The 21,266-nt window shown below is 36.8% G+C and overlaps 1 protein-coding gene and 1 long non-coding RNA gene across 5 annotated transcripts in view; one reads left to right on the forward strand and one right to left on the reverse strand.

The window, feature by feature from the left end:
• The window catches only part of LOC105475641 (uncharacterized), an 87,868-nt gene extending 84,231 nt beyond the window's left edge, over positions 1–3,637 (forward strand). Inside the window, exon 4 of the long non-coding RNA XR_983533.3 lies at positions 1,578–3,637. This is a non-coding gene — a long non-coding RNA (uncharacterized lncRNA). The remainder of the gene's footprint in view (positions 1–1,577) is intronic.
• Positions 1–21,266, reverse strand: part of LOC105475640 (sorting nexin 13) — a 469,096-nt gene that overhangs the window by 4,100 nt on the left and 443,730 nt on the right. For all 4 annotated transcript variants that reach the window (XR_011622210.1, XR_011622209.1, XR_011622211.1 and 1 more), the window contains exons 30-31: positions 17,070–17,198; positions 16,502–16,757 (exon numbers count right to left, since the gene is read on the reverse strand). The gene's annotated coding sequence lies outside the window, so the exon portion shown is untranslated. The remainder of the gene's footprint in view (positions 1–16,501; positions 16,758–17,069; positions 17,199–21,266) is intronic.

Genomic DNA, 21,266 nt, shown 5'->3' on the forward strand with positions numbered 1-21,266 from the left:
TTTGGATATTATCGTTAAGTCTCATTTTGGATCATCAAAATACATAAGTGTGTATATATATAAAAAATAAAACTTACAAAGTATGTATGTGTGTGTGTATATATTAAACTTGTGAAGTCCTAAAAGCCTGGCAGAGTGGTAGAGACACGCAGCTCCAGTCCCAGTAAAACAAACCATATGGCTAATTAAAATTGTCCTATTGATCTCTCCACTAATTGCTAAAAAACACATACACGTTTTCAGTTAATCAGCTATTAGTTTGGCATTCTGCGTGCTACATTTTTCTCACCTGTTGTTGAGATTAACTCTATGATTTTAGGCTTTTATTTGTAGATTTGGGCTTTTTGCACTTTATAGACTTCTAAGTCCTTAAAGCAAGCAAATAAAAAAATGTAGCTCGATGAGAACACTGCAAGTTATAAAAGTGGTCCAAAGAGTTTCACTATTTTTTCCTTGCAATGTCAGAACAGGATGAAAAGCTAATTTGAGGCTATGTTTCCTTCCCTAGAAGAACTATATATATAGTTGACAGGGACCCATTCTCTTTTCACCCTTGCTGACTTACTACACTGTCCAACCAAGCCTTGCTCTCCTTCTCAATCACTTCTTCATGAACCTCTCCCCTAAAAAGTGGAGGTGAAATGTAGATATTCAAATTTTCCCACCATTTCAGAAACCACAACTCTTTCTAAGAGAAGGAAACATGAAAAATGGACAAAACACTGATCTAGATGTGCTTAATTTAGCAGTCATAGGAACTCCATATTTGTATATTTTGTATAGTTATGAATATTATGTAGTATAGGATGAAAATTCAGTAAATGAATATATTAGCCAGTTCACTTATTATCAACTATATATTGAATCTGAACCATGGTGAATTGATTTAGGACAAATATAGAAATAAAATAAGAATATTTAAGCCAAATTTCATTCAACTCTGTTGTTTAGTACAGACATTTTATGATTTGATGAAACAAGTTGTTTTCAAAAATAAATTATAAATTACATGGTGTGTAAAGTATATCAATAAAATATAAACACCAAAATAGTTTTACATGATGTGTAAGATAATAAAATATAAACCCTGGGTTTATTTTTGAGTTATGTAATGCTAAATAATAATTTTATCTTTTTACTTTTTAAGTAATAATAATTTTATTAAAAGGCCTGGTTTGGCTGTAGGCAAATAATTGATTACTTGGAGCAAAAAAAAAAAAAAAAAAAAAAAGGGATGTGTTGGCTCTCATCACTTTCCTATAACTCATGAATATTAACATTTTCCAGAAGATTACTGCCCTTGGGGATTTGGGCTCTTCCTTTTCAAATCTATTGTTATGTGTATTATTTTTCCTTTCATTAAAAGAAGGCAGTCAAGACTGTTTAACTCAGTTTAAGAAAAAAAAAAAAAAACTCTTGCCAAGTTTCTTAAACCCCATTGTATACATGCAAGCTTAAGTTAGAACAAACAAAGATATGACATTACTGTATGGAGTCCAGTAAGTGCTTCTATTGTGTCTTCAATTCTCTTCCTCAATGACATTCTCATTTACTTATATTTGTCTCTATCTTCACAGGTTGCTCACACTGAAAATCAGTTTCTTTTCCCCTGGTGCAAAGAACAGTGGCTTCTCCAAAACTGAAGTTGAACATTATCTGAAATATCAGGTCCTCCAGAAAAGGGACGTGTAGCCCCCTTTGTGATTTCTGCATTAGTATTGCTCTCCTGGCAAGCAGGAAACTTCATCAGAGAAGTCAGCCAAGGAACGTCTTTAAATGGAAATTGTGCAAATGAGGAGCAAATGCATTAAAAAGTTGCTGACGGGCATGAAATGCTTTGATGTGAAGACGGAAAACTCCAAGCAGGAAGGATTTTAAGCATTTTGAGTCTGATTGACTCTGTGGTTTCTCAGCAGAGTTATTCCATGGGCTAAAATAAATGCAGAAATGGTATTTTGAGACCACAGCTGCAGAGGGGATCGTGGTGAATTTCAATGAAAATCCAGTTGAATCTTGAGGTTTAGATCTTAAAAAAGCAAAGGACATGAAAGAAGTAATATTGCTTGAAATTTCATTGCTTATATCTAAAAGAAACTCCCATTTATTTTTAGGAGAAATGTTGAATCTTTGCAATGTGCTAGATGCTTCCACAAAACTTTCTCCCAAAATAGGAGATAAATGTCGGAAAGAGGCAATTTACTGAGTTTGCTGATAGAGGTGGAGTTTAGACACAGGCAAGCATACACAAGAGTCATGAGGTTTTTACATTATTATCTTTATAAATGAGTTTTGTTTGTTTTTCTTGTTTTGTTTTCTGAGATGGAGTCTTGCTCTGTCACCCAGGCTGGAGTGCAGTGGTGCCTGCGATCTCGGCTCACTGCAAGCTCCGCCTCCTGGGTTCACACCATTCTCCTGCCTCAGCCTCCCGAGAAGCTGGGACTATAGGCACCTGCCACCACACCTGGCTAATTCTTTTGTATTTTTAGTAGAGACGAGGCTTCACCATGTTAGGCAGGATGGTCTCGAACTCCTGACCTTGTGATCCGCCTGCCTCAGCCTCCCAAAGTGCTGGGATTACAGGCATGAGCCACTGTGCCTGGCCACAAATGAGTTCCTTATAGTGGTCAATGACAGACCAATTTCATACAAAGCTTGCTTCAAAAGGCAATGGTTTGATGCCAATATGTTAGCTATTTACTTTGACCACCGTATGCATTAAAAAGAATAAAAATTAGGAATACTCAAGCGGAACCTCTAACTTAAATAGCATTTTCCACAAAAAGTGATGGAGGGATAGACTGAGGTTAAATGGGATCAGGTATGTGATGAGATCTCAGAAATATTTGCACAATAATGCAGATACACATTTTAAACAGACTCATAAGGATTGGAACTAATAAAAATAATAGAATAAAATACTGATCAAGAATGTGTCCTGCTTAGTAACTGGGTTTTGAATTCTGGCTCCACAGAACTTTTCAGATATCTGACATTAAACAAGATACTTCAACGTTCTGTGCCTTCATTTTCTCTGCTGTAAATGGAGATTTTACTAGAACTCTATAAGATTATCATGAGAATTTTATTACTTAATATATGTAAAGCTTTAGACATAGTACATGGCACCTAGTAAGCACTCAATTAAATGTTAGTTATCATTCGTAGCAGTGTAGAATTAAAAAACAAAAATGGCAAACTGTAAGTTAGGCATCTGGCTCTGCAAACTAGTTAAATTCCACAGACCTTATTCTGGCCATCTGTAAAATGAAAGGGTTAGGCTAGATCATCTCTAAAGTTCCTTCCAACTTAAAAAAACATTGTTCAAAAACACGTTTTAGGAGTACGCAAAGTTTTTCAGCAGAAGGTGATGTTTTAGCAGAACGTTTTTAAAGGCACTTAATCACTTTCACAAAAATGTGTTTCATGGCTTGCACTTCCTCCTCAGTCAACTCTTGTTGGGACTTTACTTGCTGCTATTTGGCCAAAGTGACTCCTGTCAGGGTCACAAGGATTTCTATGTTGTCAAGTCCAATGGTCGCTTCTTTAACCTCTTACTACACTCGGTAGCACTTGACACATCTGAATCTGATTTTTTCCTTCTTTCTCCAGTCACCAGCCAGAATTTTTTTTTTTTTTTTTTTTTTTTTTTTTTTTTTGAGAGTCTCTCTTTGTCTTGTAGGCTGGAGTGCAGTGGTGCAATCTCCGCTCGCTGCAACCTCCACCTCCTGGATTTAAGAGATTCTTGTGCCTCAGCCAGGCATCACCACATCAGGCTAATTTTTATATTTTTAGTAGAGATGGGGTTTCTCCATGTTGGCCAGTCTAGTCTTGAACTCCTGACCTCAGGTGATCCGCCTGCCTCAGCCTCCCAAAGTGCTGGGATTACAGGCTTGAGCCACCACACATGACCAAGATTGTCTTTTTAATAAACATTTTATTTTACTCCTCTACTTAAAATCCTGAAATGGCTTTCCATGACCTTTGTGATCTAGACACTTTTGATCTTATTTTCTACCATCTCTTCTTGTTCTTCGCAGTCCCTTCAGCCATACTGTCCTTCTTTATGAACTTCAAACACCTCAAGCTTATTCCTTGGATTGGTGGGTACCTTTGCTTAGAATTTTCACCTTAAATCATGGCTGGCTCCTTCGTGGCATTGTCTCAGTATAAATGTCTCCTCCTCAGAGAGGCCTCTCTGATTAAATAGTACCCACTTCACTTAGCCTACCTTGCCCTGTTTCATATTCATAATGGAACTGTTTTATTTTTACCATGTCTATCTCCCTCAAAGAAAGTAAGCCCCATAAGAACAGGGATATTATCTGGCTCAATGCCAAGGAAAGATCCTCAATAAAGTTATTGAATGAAAAGCTAAAGAACTCAGTTTCCTTTGCATCATGTTCAAAGTGGTCTCTGCCTTCCCTAAATTTTAATCACCCTTATTGTCAGTTCCACTTATTTGATATCACACATCATTCTGTATTATTATGAATTTTTCCCACATGTCTGTCTTTTTTCTCCAATCATAAGATGCTTGTGGAATGAGACTATGAGACACTTCAGGTGTCTCACAATTATTCACTAAATGTATGTTAAAATATTTAAAGGGAGACAAATTGACTAGTAATTTACAAAAACCTAAATTACTCATGACTGAATAGTCAAAAGGAAGAAAACAAAAAAGTGCTTAAATGTTTCAATAAAAACATGTCCATCCAATGGTTTACATTTTCCTGGGCAGTGGGAAAAGAATGAGAGCCGGTCTTCAGTTTTCAAGTGGGTAACCCAAATCATTTTGGTTCTTTAAAAAATGGATTTGTTACTTAAGTTAGGAACAATCTCTCTATAGTCTAAATAGAGATCTAAGGAAATGCAATCTAAAGAAAATCTAGTCTTGGTTGAGTATGTTTCACTTTACATTTTACATACCTTCTTACAGCGAGTACTCATAGGCAAAAGTTCCACTGTCTACATTGAAGTCAACTATCATTTGTCTCTTTTGGACTTGACAGTCTGCCGTGACTCCCCACCATTGTACTTACTGGTTCAAACTCTTTAGTAGATCCTACCAGACTGTCTAGGATTAAGTCTTTATTTACACTTTAGTCTTACCTCTTATCATTCTCTCTCCCCTCAAGATCCTCCTTTGTCCAATCCCCACAGACACACATTCAGTTCTAGACACAACAAAAAATGCAGGCCCCCTAATGAACTCTACCACGATCCCCTCTACACTGTTTTCTCTTATTGACACATCCTGATCTCTTACCCACCCACCTAATTAGCCAGGTTAACTGTCCTATATTAGGTTTTTTGCCAAACCGCAATACTTTTGCACCAACCTAATAGATCATCTTCTCTAGCAGGCCTTCCCTACCCCTGCCTACCTTCCTGCCCAGATTGAATCAGGCCCCATCTATGAATTCTCATAGTACCTGTGCTTACCCACCATAGAGCACATATCACATGACTGAAATTTCCTTACCCAAGATGAAATAAATGAATAGCCCATTTCTTAATACTATGCTATAATATGGTTTATGCTCCCCCTCAAATTCATATCCTGACATTCTGACGTCCAAGGTGATACTATTAGGAGACAAGGACTTCTAGTGCTCTGCTCTTCCTGATCTTAGAAGGAAAGCATTAGCTTTTTACCGTTAAGTATAATATTAAGTATAGATTTTTAGTACATGCTCTTTATCAATTTTAGAAAGTTCCTTTCCATTCCTATTTTTCTTAAAGTTTTAATCATGAATGGGTATAAAATTTTGTCAAATGCCTTTTCTGCATTAATTAGTATGGTTTTATGATTTTTCTCTTTTAGCCTATTAATATGGCCAGCTGTATTAGCTGATTTGCAAATACTGAACCACCCTTGTGTTCCTGGAAGAAGCCCATGGCTCTGCCCTCAGTAATAAAATCAGTGCCCTTAGAAAAACAGCCTGATAGAGCATGTTTGCCCTTTTCACCATATGAGTACACAGTTAAAGGCCCCATCTATGAGGGGTGGGCCCTCAGTAGATACCACTAGCACCTTATCTTGGTCTTTCCAGCCTCCAGAACACTGAGAAATAAGTTTCTGTTGTTTCTAAGTTACCCCATATCAAACGTATTTTGTTACAGCAGCCAGAATATACAAAGATAACCTATAATACCAAAAACAGGCAAAAATGTACAAAAAATGAAAGCTTTAGGCCAATGTCCTTCAAGAATATGCATACAGAAATTATTAGCAAAATATTAGCATATAGAATTTACAATATATGAAGAGAATTATACTCCATGACTCTGTGATCTAGGGATACAAGGCTGGCTCAATATTTGAAAATCAATTAATGTAATCAACCATATTAGCAGGCTAAAGAAAACAAATCATATGATCAATCAATACAGAAAAATTATTCAACAAAAATTTCATACTCCTTCATAATAAAAACTCTTAAAAAAAAAAAAGCAACAGAAGAGAACTTCCCAAAATTGATTAAGTGCATTTACTAAAAACCTACAGCTAACACAATACTTAATGGTAGAAAGCTAAATGCTTTCCTCCAAAGATCAGGAACAGTACAAGGAGGTGACTCTTGCCACTCTTGTTCAAAATAGGGCTAGAAGTGCTAGTCTGTACAATAAGTCAAGAAAAAGAAAAGGTAGAGAAATGGAAAAGATCCTAAATTTAAAACATAATACTATGAAACTTGCAGGTTAAAAGCACAGAAAATCTTTGCACCTAGGGCTAGACAACAACTTTTAGATTTGATACCAAAAGCATGGTCCAAATCAGGAAAATTGATAAATTGTACTTCATCAAAATTAAAAAACTTTTGCTCTGTAAGAGATCCTGTTTCTCTGTTAGGACAATGAAAAGATAAGCTATAAACTGAGATAAAATATTTTCAAATTACATATCTGATAAATGAGCACATAAAGAAGTCTTTAAAACTCAATAGTCAAAAAATTAAAAAGTCAATTGGAAAATGGACAAAAATCATGGAGAATAATTTTGCTGCAGATGGTGTACAGATGGCAAATAAGCATCCAGAAAGTTGCTCAACATCATTAACCATCAGGGAAATGCAAATTAATACCACAGTATAATTACAAAGCTCTCAGGATGGCTAAAATAAAAAATAGTTGACTACACCAAATGCTGGTGAGAATGTGGAAAAATTGGATCACTCATGTTTCTGATGGTAAGATAAAATAGCCTGGACCCTGTGGAAAACTGTTTTGCAGTTTCTTAAAAAGTTAAGCATGCAAACACCATACAACTGCACTCCCGAGCATTTATCCCAGAAAAATTCAAATATTCACAAAGAAGTATGTACATAAATGTTTATAGCAGTTTCATTCATAATAGCCACAAACAGAAAAAAACCCATGTGTTTCTTAATGGGTGAATAAACTGTGGTACATTTATACCTTGGAATACTACTTGTCAATAAAAAACAAACAATTGCTAAATAAAACTACTGGGAAAATCTCCAGAGAACAATACTAAGTGAAGGAAGAAAAATCCCCAAAGATTACATACTGTATGTCATTTATACAACATTCCAGTCACAGAAATGGAGAATACTGGTCACTAGGCATTAAGGAAGGTGTGGAAGAATGTGGTGATGGGAGGAAATGTGTATGGCTGTAACAGGGCAACAGAGGCATCATTGTGATGATGGAAATGTTCTGTATCTTGTGTTTTTGAATGTCAATATCCTGGTTGTGATATTGTACCCAGTAGTTTTGCAGGATATTACCACGGAAGAAAACTAGTTAAAGGGTACACAGGATTTTTCTGTATTACTTCTTACAAGTGCATGGGAATCTACATTTATCTCAACGTAAGTTTCATTTTAAGAATTATATCCATATTTTCTGAATCTTTAATAATGTGTCAACTAGAATTTAACTGGGTATATTCTTATGATAGAAATCTACCTTATCATGCCCTTTGTCCCTTGAGTAATCATATATTACATGACTCAAAGGCACAGAAAGTCAGTAGGTAAAGAAAAAAGGTGTCTATCTATTTATCTGGAGAGAGGGTCTCACTCTGTTGCCCTGGCTGCAGTGGCGCTATCATAACTCACTACAGCCTCTATCACCCGGGCTCAATCTCCTCCTGCCCCAGCCTCCCCAGTAACTGGGACTACAGGCACCACCACATCCAGCTAATTTTTTATTTTTAGTAGAAATTAGGTCTCACTATGTTGCTCAGGCAGGTCTCAAACTCCTGAGCTCAAGCGATCCTCCTGCTTTCGCCTCCGAAGTGCTGGGATTACAGGTGTGAACCACTGTGCCCAGGCATGGTTTTTTTTGTTGTTGTCATTGGGGATTTTTTGTTTTGTTTTGTTTTTTTGTTTTTTGAGACTTGCACTGTCACCCAGGCTGGAGTACAGTAGCGTAATCCTGAGACACTGCAACCTTTGCCTCCCAGGTTCAAGTTCATTGTGCCTCAGCCACCTGAGTAGCTGGGACTACAGGTGTGTGCCACCATGCCAGGCTAATTTTTGTACGTTTAGTAGAGATGGGGTTTTACCATGCTGGCTAGGCTGGTCTTGAACTCCTGCCAGCCTCATTTTAAAACAGAAATTTTCTAACCAAAAATACACTCACAGGTTGAATTCAATGGCCCAGAAAAAAAAAGTGAAAGTATAATTGCCTTTATAATACAGTGCAATAGACCATAGAATACTCAAATCTTTAAATGGTTTGGCATTTCAATTAAATTGCTTATATTCTATGCAGACTTGTATTAGTGTTAATCCATTAGCAAACACTGACTAAAATTATATAAGTGCTATTAATTTTATTAGGAAAGAAAGAAGTATACTGGGGGTAGCTGAAAGTTAAATGTTGCATCAAAGACGATACAGCTGGTATCCAGCACACAAAGCCTCCTGCATTCTTAGTTCTACCTAGAAGCCACAAATGCAATAGCCTTTTACTAGTGTTACAATACTTGTATCTTCGTCCTATTCTGGTATCAGATAAAGCCAAGCAGGCAAAGGAAGCTTTCTTTTTTTTTTTTTTTTTGAGACGGAGTCTCGCTCTGTTGCCCAGGCTGGGGTGCAGTGGCCGGATCTCAGCTCACTGCAAGCTCCGCCTCCCGGGTTCACGCCATTCTCCTGCCTCAGCCTCCCGAGTAGCTGGGACTACAGGGGCCTGCCACCTCGCCCGGCTAGTTTTTTGTATTTTTTAGTAGAGATGGGGTTTCACCGTGTTAACCAGGATGGTGTCAATCTCCTGACCTCGTGATCTGCCCGCCTCGGCCTCCCAAAGTGCTGGGATTACAGGCTGGAGCCACTGCGCCCAGCCACTAATGGTTATTTTTATAAGAGATAAATAGCAATGACTATTTTTTTTGTTAGAAGCTGTACTTGATGAATTCTAACTAAATTTAAATATAGAAAGTATTAGCTCATCCAATATAGTAAATCTCTTGTGGACAATAAGTAGTTCAGAAACAGATTAGTCACATTGAAATAATTATTAACCTAATTCTTTTTAAGGTATTCATTACCATTAATATTCTCTTTTAAAAATTCATGGTCAGGTGTGGTGGTTCACGCCTGTAATCCCAGCACTTTGGGAGGCCAAGGTGGGTGGATCACTTGAGGGCAGGAGTTCGAGACCAGCCTGGCCAACATGGTGAAACCCCATCTCCACCAAAAATACAAAAATTAGCCAGGCGTGGTGGCATGTGCCTGTAATCCCAGCTACTCAGGAGGCTGGGGCATGAGAATTGCTTGAACCCAGGAAGTGGAGGTTGCAGTAGGCAGAGATCGTGCCACTGCACTCCAGCCTGGGCAACAGAGCAAGACCCTGTCTCAAAACAAAACAAAACAAAACAAAAATGCACTAAACTCTTTCATAACCATTCTATACTTTATTCTCACAGCAATACCACTAGGCAAATATTTCTATTCTTACCCATACTTTCTACCTCAGGAAACTGTGTGTTCTGTGAAAGTAAAGATCTTGGAAAACTTTTTGTAAGGCTAGACTGGGTGCCTAGGCTTAGTAGAGCATTCAGCAGATAGTTGGTAGAACCAGTAGCTGAACCAAGGACTAGAAAGTTTATTATTCAGTTTGAAGATTAGAAAATTTATCAGCTACAAATACTGTGAAGAATAATTAGTAATAAGCTTGACATTTTAATAAATGCCATAACTCTTTGTATTTCAACTTCCACTTTTATTCTTATCAGCTGAATATTTTTTGGATTCCTTAAAAAGAAAACTAATGAATATTTCTATATTAACAATAAAAATATTAACATTCTGCAAAGTAAGGTTTAGAATGGCATTTCATCAGGAATTATATTGAGACAATTTGTTGTGAGAGGATTTTATTTATTCTTTACGTATTTTTTTATGTAGGAAAGAATTCAGTTAGCTTAAACTCTTATTCAGAAAAGTAGAAGAACATTGCCTGGTAGATCCAGACCAGAGTTAATTTCTTAGGGAAATATGTAGGTGTAAGGGTTGGGATATCCAATTAACAATTCATAAACCTTTTGCAGAAATCCCTATCACTTAAACATAGGAATACATTTGTCATTCCTTAGGACTTAACGTTTACATTAAATGAAATACATTTGTCTGTTTTTCCTTGTTTTTATTATTATTTTTAATCTCTGAGTTCTAGAGAGACAATATGGCACAACTATTTCACATTGACCTAGGTTGGCTGTGCCTTTGGACGTCATAACAGGCTGTCCTATGATTGATTAAGCATTCTCAGCCATTCTCAGGAAAGGATTTTCTGCTCCTCCATAACCAAGCATTCAAAAGATGCTGACATGCCAGGGTCCTCACACTTAGATTCCATGTCTATATCACTGATGTGGTCCCAGAAACTTACTAATAACCAAAATTTATGGATCTAAATATTTGTTACCTTTGGCCACAACGCTGCTGTCTACCCAAATCTGTCACTGTCAGGACCTGAGAGTTTATTCAAATAATAGGTGAACAGCTAGAAAGGTGGTACTATTTGTTAGATTGCTTTACAGCCTCCAAGACTATGTATGGACAGTTCTGAAGGAATGAACCATGAGTCTCCTCCTGGCAAATCTTTAATATAGTTGAATGGTATTTTTATATTGGCCATAAAAGTGTCATCTAAGTCGCTTTTAAAATCTTTATTGGAGGAAGTCGTATTTTAGGAAGTATTTGAATAACAGTATTTTCAAACTGGAAGACCAAAGAAAGACATAAAGAAAAAAATGGTTCCAAGCACAGATGTAACTTGAAAAAAGCATCTGAAGCTGGAGTTGAATTATCAGGCAAGGACTGTAAATATATTTATCTAAGACAAGTGGTCTTTGATGAAGATAAGGAATTTATAAATTAATAGAGATAAAAATATTAGTTAAAACACCCTAAACCTTTAGTACTTTGAATAAGCCATATCCATTCCTTTTAGTTTTGTTATGCATAGCACTGAAAATAATGTAATGAAAGGAGATATTTGAATGTATTTAAGTATCATGAAATGATACTTGTAGTGATTCTACAATAGATAATTGTTTTATAGTATAAGTGACAGAAAACAAGCTCCACAAATAGAAGCATGAAATCCATTTGAAATAGCTAAATCAGCAAAAATTTGTGTTACTAACTTGAAATACATTCAATCAGTTTGTCAAGCACATACTCTCTTTATTTTCTTGACTTGGATATTTGGAGGAAGATGTAATCCATATGGTTTTTATTCTTTTGCACTTGAGGTATTAAAATGGGGCTCAAACTAAGTATTCACATATTAAGAGCCAGTTATTGCTCTTAAAACGTCTCTTTTCTTGATTAAAATATAATTCACACTACATTATAGCACAAAGTTGTTAATTCATACATCAACTCCTAGTCCAGAATACACATATTCTCTTAACATATCAGAAGATGTTTCAAGTGTTACAAACAGCCATCCAGCACAATTAAAGATAAGTTCTTGCTTTGTCAGTCACTATTAATGACCACTACAAGCCATGACAAAAATCATAAACAATAATTCCTATTTAGCTCTGAATTTCAAGGCTCAGTACATTTTATTACATATATCCTATTCAGATTTAGAAATTCTTCCTTTAAGCCTCTTATTCAGTTTTTACAATTTTATTTTTATCAAATATAGAGGATGCTACCACATGCTCTAAAAGACAAACAAAATACAAAGCAACACGAAACCAAAACACGTAACTATTTATGAGTATAAATCCTCATGTAACACTATATATCCCTTGGTTTCCAGATCAGCTTGTCTTGTTCATTAAATTTATTTTATTTGCAATGGTTTATGTCATTTCCCCCCTCATCAGATTATCTTCATTGCCACTTTTTGTGGAAAAAAAAAACAAAGAGAAAGGAAGAAAGATCACGTTGCAGCACTGGGAGCAGATATCACAGGCTTCCTTGCCAACAGACTTCCCGAAGGCACAGTTGGCACATTGTCTGAGATGACAGACAAGATGCAAGGGACTCCTGTGACCCTTACAGGGGAAGCTTCTGCTGTGGCTGGTAGGATGGTAGCTTTAACTCATCCTCCATAATACCAAATGTCACTTTGTGGGGGTAGCCTTCTGGCATTGACACTTGTTTTAGTATGCCATAGTTCAAAGTACCACACTACGAAATAGCTCCAGAATGTGCCTTGTAACATTTAGTCACAATAAGGGCATTTACATTCTTCCCAAATATCCTTTAAAAAAAAAAATCAGTAGATTCACACACTCTTGAGTGAGATGCAAAATTGCAAAGGGTTCAAGATATGTTCTTGGTCCTTAGAACAGAAAACAAATTCTTCTTGTACTCTGTTTAGTGAGTTCAGTTAAGGCTATTACTTTCTGAGCTGCTTTATAAGCCAGGAGTCAGCCCTCTGCTGTCTCCCTTGACTATATATTCAATAAGGAGAATGTGATTATACAAAACTAAATTTTCCTGAACCATTATTGAAAGTGCCATAGGGATGTCTAATTAATAAGAATACTATAGATGAGGGCCGGGCGCGGTGGCTCAAGCCTGTAATCCCAGCACTTTGGGAGGCCGAGACGGGCGGATCACGAGGTCAGGAGATCGAGACCATCCTGGTTAATACGGTGAAACCCTGTCTCTACTAAAAAGTACAAAAAACTAGCCGGGCGAGGTGGCGGGCACCTGTAGTCCCAGCTACTTGGGAGGCTGAGGCAGGAGAATGGCGTGAACCCGGGAGGCGGAGCTTGCAGTGAGCTGAGATCCAGCCACTGCACTCCAGCCTGGGCGACAGAGCGAGACTCCGTCTCAAAAAAATAAAAAAATAAAAAAAATAAAAAAAAAAACAAAAAAAAGAATACTATAGATGAATAATCAGGATATTATGAATTAAATCCTGTCCCTCCAAAAGATACCTTCAAGTACTAAGTCCTGGTACCTGTGAATGTAACCTAATTTGGAAATACAGCCTTTGCAAATGTATTTAAGTTAAGGCTGTACTGGATTGGGGGAAGATGCTAATCCAGCATGACTAGTGTCTTTATAAAAGGAAAAAAAAAATGTACATAGACATGCAAACAGAGACACAGAAGAAAGAACATTATGTGAAGACAGAGGTGGAGATTGGGGTTGATGCTGTCACAAGTGAAGGAATGCCTGGGCTATGAGAAGCTGCAAAAGGCAGGGCAGGATTCTCATCTAAAAATTTTTGAGGCAGCATGGCCCTCCCAACAACTTGATTTTGGACCTCTAGTCTCTAGAACTCTGAGAGAACAGATCACTATTGTTTTAAGTGGTATTTTGTGGCACTCTAGGCAGCTAGAGGAATAAGTCTTTGAAGCTTGCAAGGGAGTTCTGGTGGTGTATCACAGTGTCCACTTCAATGGATTAATTTGTAGTCATAAACATCAATAAATCTGGATTTTAAAAGGGAATGAGCATGTTTTCTGATAAACTAAAATCAGAGTATGTTATATAGAAGATGCATAATTAGTAATGAAGATAGGCTTACCCAACCTAAGCGCCACAAAGAATCCTCTTCCAGAAATATCCTTCCAGGAGAAGCAATCTCTCAAGGTAACTATTTGTTACACTCTTAACTGTAAGGATTGCATAACCTGTCATCCATTGAATGTGAAGATCCTGTGCAAAAGCCTGGTATTTCAATTGGTAGTGCTTTTCGGGTATGGCTTTATAAGATAAGCACTGATGACAACCACTTATACTCACTACAAAGAGTTTTGTGTTTAGCCACTTGAGAACAGGGATCATTTTAGATACATCTTGGCATTCCAATAAACTGGCACAGTATCTGCCACAGAGTGAGTGCCAAAAATGGCTGAGGAAGTGATAGACATTAAATATTTATAAGTGGTTGGTTAAACATGAGGGAGATAACCTGTAAATGAAAACTGAGTAAAAGTATTTAATATTAGGTTGGTGAAAAAGTAATTGCAGTTTTGCAATTACTTTTAAGTTACATTACAAGTATGCAAACAACATAGTTTGCAAGGACATTAACATACATTATTTAATTTTTCAAAACAACAGTGTCAAATAGATATTATTACGTTTTATGGACAGGAAATTGAGGCTCAGGTAATTTCAAATGAAATTCCCAAGATCACATAGTTAATAAATACTGTAAATATGGTAGAAGTGACTCACATTTCAAATCTCCATGCCGTCTCCTATACTCTAATTGCCTCTTGGGGAAACACAGGCTGGGAGAAGACCAGGCCTCATTATAAACTGCCGAGTGCCTAGAAATTACTTACTTCAACTGTTTCTGTCACAGTTTGTCTACTTTAAAAGAGGTAGAGATTTTCTGAAACCACCTTTCTCATTTGAACAGTCTGAGAGTACATGTATTTGTGCTTAAATCATACCATAAACTGTCAGGCAAAACAGTTCCTCTCTAAGTCCAAGGATTATACAACTAAGTTGTACAATTTAGTTGTATCATTATACAACTAAAATTTTAACCAGATACAGTCCCTAATGAATTATGTTAATTTACTCTGTTATTTCTCTTAAGGTTACAGAAATTTTATGCCATTTTTATCTACATTATGCTGTAATATTCTAAATATCCCTAATTAAATCCCAACTATTTTGATGAAATATTTTCTTTAAAGTCATCATTTATTATCATCTGATATAAAAATCATTCCTACTAGACACTGGATGCTTTAACTGCCCAGCGTCTCTCTAATATGAAGTAACAGGTCCTGAACTCTGCCCCTACCAGCACGTCCTTCAAAACCATCACTGTGGGAGGAAGCATAAGAACAATGCAGCTGTGTCTTCCGGGCCCAAGCTTGGTGAATCACAGTACTTTCCTAGGAATCTGGAATTTGAACCTGAGAATCAGAGAGATGTCAGGGGTCATTCAAGCTGCATCACATAACTGCAATGTTCTAGGAAGGAGGTCCAGGATGCCTGGCTACCAAATTCCCTAAAGCTCGTCATCTTAATATAAAGTTGGTTTTAAGATATTCTGAAAGACTAGCCAGAAGTAAATCAGCCAAAAACTAACTGTGAGAGCATGAGCCCGACCAGAATAAAATTTAACTACCTCATTACAAATGAAATTTCAAAACCCATTCGGACATTTCATAATGAAACCCATCCTCTATAGTACAAGCCATGCTATGGATGACAAAAAAATTAATAAGTCACACTTAACACTATTGAACTGTATACTTAAAAATGGTTAAGACAGTAAATTTCATGTTACGTGTTTTTTACCACAATAAAAATTTCTTTAAAACCATTCCCCAAAAGTAATATAGAATTAACACACTAGTTATGAATATAGTATTTATCCAGTTGAAGTTTCCTCTTTCCAGTTGATGAGGATTTAAATTTGTTGGTCATGACAAAGAGAGGAGGCTCCGAATGTGGCCCTGAATAATAATAAATTGTACTCTTGAAGAAATTGATATACACTAGCAGTGATGTGATGGTAAAAGTTTAACAATCAGCTCTCAAACAATAAAAAAGCTCTGATTTTGTGGCATTGGTAAGTTTCCATGACATAAATATTCCCATCGTGGCCCATTTCAAGCTAGTTACATGGCATCAGTCAACACAGAGTTGCAAAGAGATGCAGACCACTGGCTCTCTTGAGAGGGCTTCAGCATACCACGGGGGTCGTGGCCGAACAAAACCACCCCAGATATCTCCTGTGTCATTTCATTTATTTCAGGCTCAAAATGTATTGATGTAATGAAAGGAGCCTAATATGTATGACATGGCTACTGTGTGCCAGACCTGTTTAAAATGATCTAACTTTATAATGTTATGTACACCACTGAATTGTACATTTAAAGGGTGAATTTTATGGTATGTGAATTCTATCTCAACTTAAAAAAATGTTCTGATTCCTAATCATAGAATTGACTACATTTCAGGAAAGATTATTTTCCTTATTAAAAAAATCCTTTTAAGTTCGCCCAAATGAAAGATTGCAGACAATGAAAAGTCATTATCTTTTTCATCATTGGCACTGTTGTTACCTGAATACTTACCTAAATTGCATGCTGTAGCAGTTTACAGTGTTCACCTTTGGGGCATAGGTGACAAGAGGGTAACTTGGAAGTTTCTCCTGGTAGCTTAATGTGGAGGTGCAGTCCGTATACTTGTCAGCTCTTTGCCTTTCATGGGAGCTGATGCTGGTATTTGTAGAAGGTTATTGGTCCCAGCAAGAATCACAGTAGATAACTGTTCCAGTTATGCCTCAAAAGTACTCATGATGTTATAGAAGATGAGAGCTTCAATTTTTATCTGTATGATAATTTAAATATATTTAACAATTCTTTTAGAAAATTATATTCTCATTATTAAAACAATGATGCAAGTTACAATACTAAAGTCATAATATTCTGGACTGGAGAATGCCTACAAATTTCTTCTGATGTATTTCTTTTATAGATGAAAAGATAAATATCTAATAATAACTCTTTTCTCTTCAAAAGAGAACTAGAACTAGCAACTAGAGAACTCATTAGTTACTTGAACCCTGGCTCCAGCTTCCTCCTCACCACCCTGCCATGTGGCATTGAAATTTGGAACGTTTATGTTTTTCTAAATTCCTACCTTAATTTCCCATTCCAAAAACAGCAGACTTCTTCAATGAAATCTTCTCTATTTTGCACATTTTTCAATATAGTAGTTCCCCCTTATCCACAGTTTTGCTTTCCACAGTTCAGCTACCCAGGACACCATCTGAAAATAGGTGAGTAGAATACATTAAGATTTTTTGAGAGAGATCATATTCATGTAAGTTTTATTACAATATATTGTTATAATTGCTCTATTATTGTTGTTAATCTCTTACTGTGCCTGATTTATAAATTAAACTTTATCATAGGTATGTATTTGTAGGGGAAAACATAGTAAATATAGTGTTTGGTACTATTCAAAGTTTCGGGCATCTACTGGGGCTCTGGGAACGAATCCTCTGATATAGGGGGACTACTGTACATCTAGATATTTACATCATTAAGAAACAATGCTTGGAACATACTTAGGTTATCAAGAGTTAAGGCATATCTTTCAACTTAATATGGTTCAGCTCTGTGTCCCCAACCAAATCTCATCTACAATTGTAATTCCTACATATCAGGGGAGGGACTAGATGAGAGATGACTGGATCATGGAGGTGGTTTCCCCCAGGCTTTTCTCATGATAGTGAGTTCTCAGGAGAGCTGATGGTTGTAAAGTGTGGCACTTCCTCTTGTCACACTTGTGAAAAATGTACCTGCTTCCCCTATTCCTTCTGCCATGTTTGTAAGTTTTCGGAGGCCTCCCAGCAATGCTTCCTGTTAAGCCTGCAGAACTGTGAGTCAATTAAACCTCTTTCCTTTATGATTACCCAGTCTCAGGTAGTATTCTTTACAGCAGTGTGAGAACAGACCAATATACAACTCTCAATTTCTCATTTCTAATAATGAAACTTGTGACTTATGTTGAATCTAGTGTCCACAGTTTCAACTATATAAGAAAACTATAAGTTTTCATCCTATTCAATATATATGAATACACACACACACACATATATATATATATATCTACATATTACCTCCAACAGTTGTTTTTGCACTGGTTCTGCCTTTAAAAGAAATTGGCGGCTGGGCACTGTGGCTCACGCCTGTAATCCCAGCACTTAGGGAGGCCAAGGCAGGTGGATCACCTGAGGTCAGGAGTTACAGTCCAGCCTGGACAACACGGTGAAACCCCATCTCCACTAAAAATACAAAAATTAGCTGGGGGTGGTGGCATGCACCTGTAATCCCAGCTGCTCAGGAAGCTGAGGCAGGAGAATTGCTTGAACCTGGGAGGCGGAGGTTGTGGTGAGCTGATATCGCACCACTGCACTCCAGCCTGGGCAACAGAGCAAGACCCTGCCTCAAACAAAAACAAGTAATTGGCAATAAAGTGTAAAAGTCAACAATGTTACATGCTAGTTAGCAAAATTTTAGATTCCAACCATATCATCACCAATATAGCTAGTAATAGTGGCTAAACTTTATGGAGCATGACATTTCATACCTTAAATGACTGTCATAATTTTAAAAGTAGGAGTTCTTATTAATCCCATCTTTTACTCAAGGAAATTGGGAAAAAGAAAAGGTAGCTTGCCTACTACGTGTTGCAGCCCAACCTTGAACCCAGGTAATCATCTCTACAGCCTTGGGCACTTAATATGAGGTCTACACAGCCCTCACCAATGAGGTGTAATGAGCCCCTCCCTAACCTTTTACAGTTGCAAGAAATGCTTTCTGAAAAGCAGATGAAGTACTGGGGGCTAAGGAGGAGTGATGGAGATGCCAGAGAACAGAGGCTCCCACATTCTTTCCTTCTCTTCTTCATTCCCTCTCTTCTAGGGATGGAATTAATGTCTATCTGCCCCTACAGTCCACAAACTCCTCAGGAGCATAACTACAGGACTTTACGGTATTCAGCATTGTATCTCCAGCATCTAGTATAACACCAAGCACATAATAGGCACTTGATATTTATAGAATGAATGAATCCTTTCAGGTTATGTTAAATTAAAATGCACAGGACATGAAGAATTTACCATAATATCTGACATGTTCTAGGTGCTTAATAAATACTAGTTACTATTATTCTACTGTTACTATCTACTGTTACTATTATTTGTCTATAGAATAACATTAAGCAGAGTAAAAGTTCTATTTCATTGCTCCACTGTTTATTTTATTGATCCCCTGTTACCAGATCTTTAAATGTGTCCCATTTTATTCACAGAACGGAGTCAACATGAGTCTGAGGATGGTCATTATTATTCTCAACACACATGCAACATTAATTACTTTTCAATGAATTTTTAAAAGTGAAATTGCTGGGTCAACATGTATACAAAATTCTAAGGCTTTTGATTTTTATAAAGAGAACCACATTTTTTAAATCTCTGACAAAAGTTAATCAATCATGGCTCAAAATACATTTGCCAGTCTATTATCCTGGAATAAAATGATTCAATAGAAGAGAAAAGCTATTCGCAGAAGGAGATTTCTTTCAACTCATTTCAGTTGTCAACAAATTCTGAAATATCCTGCAATAAGGTAGTGTTTAAGTTACTATACATCAGCATAATGGAATATTATACAGCCATTAAAATAAGTCTAACGACTATATAGCAACATGGAAAAAACAGAAACATGGGGAAATGTTTGACACTAATATTAAGTGAAGAAGGGGAACAAATAAACACTGAAAGAAATTTTTCAAAACTAAAAACAGTAATGATGAGTCATCTTTTTCTTTTCCAAAAGCAATTGAGAGAAGTGACCACATTCTAATAAGCCTTTTGTTTATGTCAGAGAGGAGTGGGCAACATAAACTGGATCATTATGTGAAATCAAAACTAAGGTTCACTATTTTTAAACCTGCCATTAACGTGTACTACATGGTTAGTTGGCAATAAGTATTTTAAAGTAATTAATTTAAAACATTAAAAATGGAATTTTCAACAAATTAGTGAAACTGAATAATAAATTCATTCTTCTCACATCTATTGCCATCAGCCTTTTGTGTTGGTACAGCACTTTGTGTTAACATAGCAGTCAGAAGGCATAGATGGTACTTATAGTGTAGGCAATTAAAATATTGCAGTAATGCAATGAAGAATATCCTTGTTATAATCATCTTTCTTTCTAGGAAGCTGGTTACAGCCCACCTGAGTTCTCTTTACCATCTCTGGTGGGGAGAGCATGGGGATATAACTCCCTCTCCTTTTTATTTCAGCCTAATTATCAATTGCTCAACTTAAGTCCAGGCAAGAGGTTTTCAGCAAGTATCAAAAAGAGGTACTTAAATTCTGAGCATGGAGCCATTTTGAAGGTTGGATATCCTTGGCAATTACATAATGTCTTCAAGTCTTCATGTCCTCAGCTACCTATGAAAATAACACCACCTAATATTATATAGAGGCTGTGAGGATTAAATGAGGTAATAGGGCAATGAGCCTGCCAAAGAGAAGGCACTCCCATACTCATGCCTTCCCCTTTCTATGCTGAAAGTCCATAGCAAATGCTCCTCAGTGGCTGTTACCACTTTCAGGTCAAGGACTCTGGGAATTTGAGGGGATCTATGGACCCACTGTATAGAAAAAAAGACCCATTTACACAAAATGCAGCACATGATTTCAAGGGTTACACAAACCTCAGGGAGGATCTTCCATGCACTGCCTAGGCTTCCACAGATCAATGGTTAGGAAATCCTAGGTCAGTACAAAGTCCCCAGTGAGGAACAGTGAAAACAAGTGTGGAAAATCACAAGAACAAAGAGATTGGGAGGTGAAGGATTGAAGGTAAAAGAAAAATAAAAGATAAATGAAAAAATGGAAAAAAGGAAAGATGTGGAAACTTGGTTTGGGGAGAGAGAATATGTAAGAAATATGGACCCATTTGTAAGTCATTGTCCCTATTGTGGCCTTAGAAACATTTGACAACAAAATGTACCCTAATCCTAAATATAATCAAATTCTAAAAGCCAAATTGACCTTCCAGATGTTGAGGATGAATAATTAAAGTCAGTCCTTTCCCAGCCCCGCATTCAGTGCATTATACTGATGAGGGTTTGCTTTTGTGCTTGGCTTTACTGCTTTAGAATTACAGAACCACCATTTCTGGAGGCTTCTTTGAACCACATTCACAAACAGATTCGCTTAATTATTTAGTGCTTTCCCAACTCAGATGAAATGGTTCTGTTAAGGAAAAAAAAGTTACTCCCAGAAAAGACAAGACAATATCCAAGCCAAGTGAG

Source organism: Macaca nemestrina, chromosome 4 (genome assembly GCF_043159975.1).
Source record: "Macaca nemestrina isolate mMacNem1 chromosome 4, mMacNem.hap1, whole genome shotgun sequence".
NCBI lineage: Eukaryota > Metazoa > Chordata > Mammalia > Primates > Cercopithecidae > Macaca > Macaca nemestrina.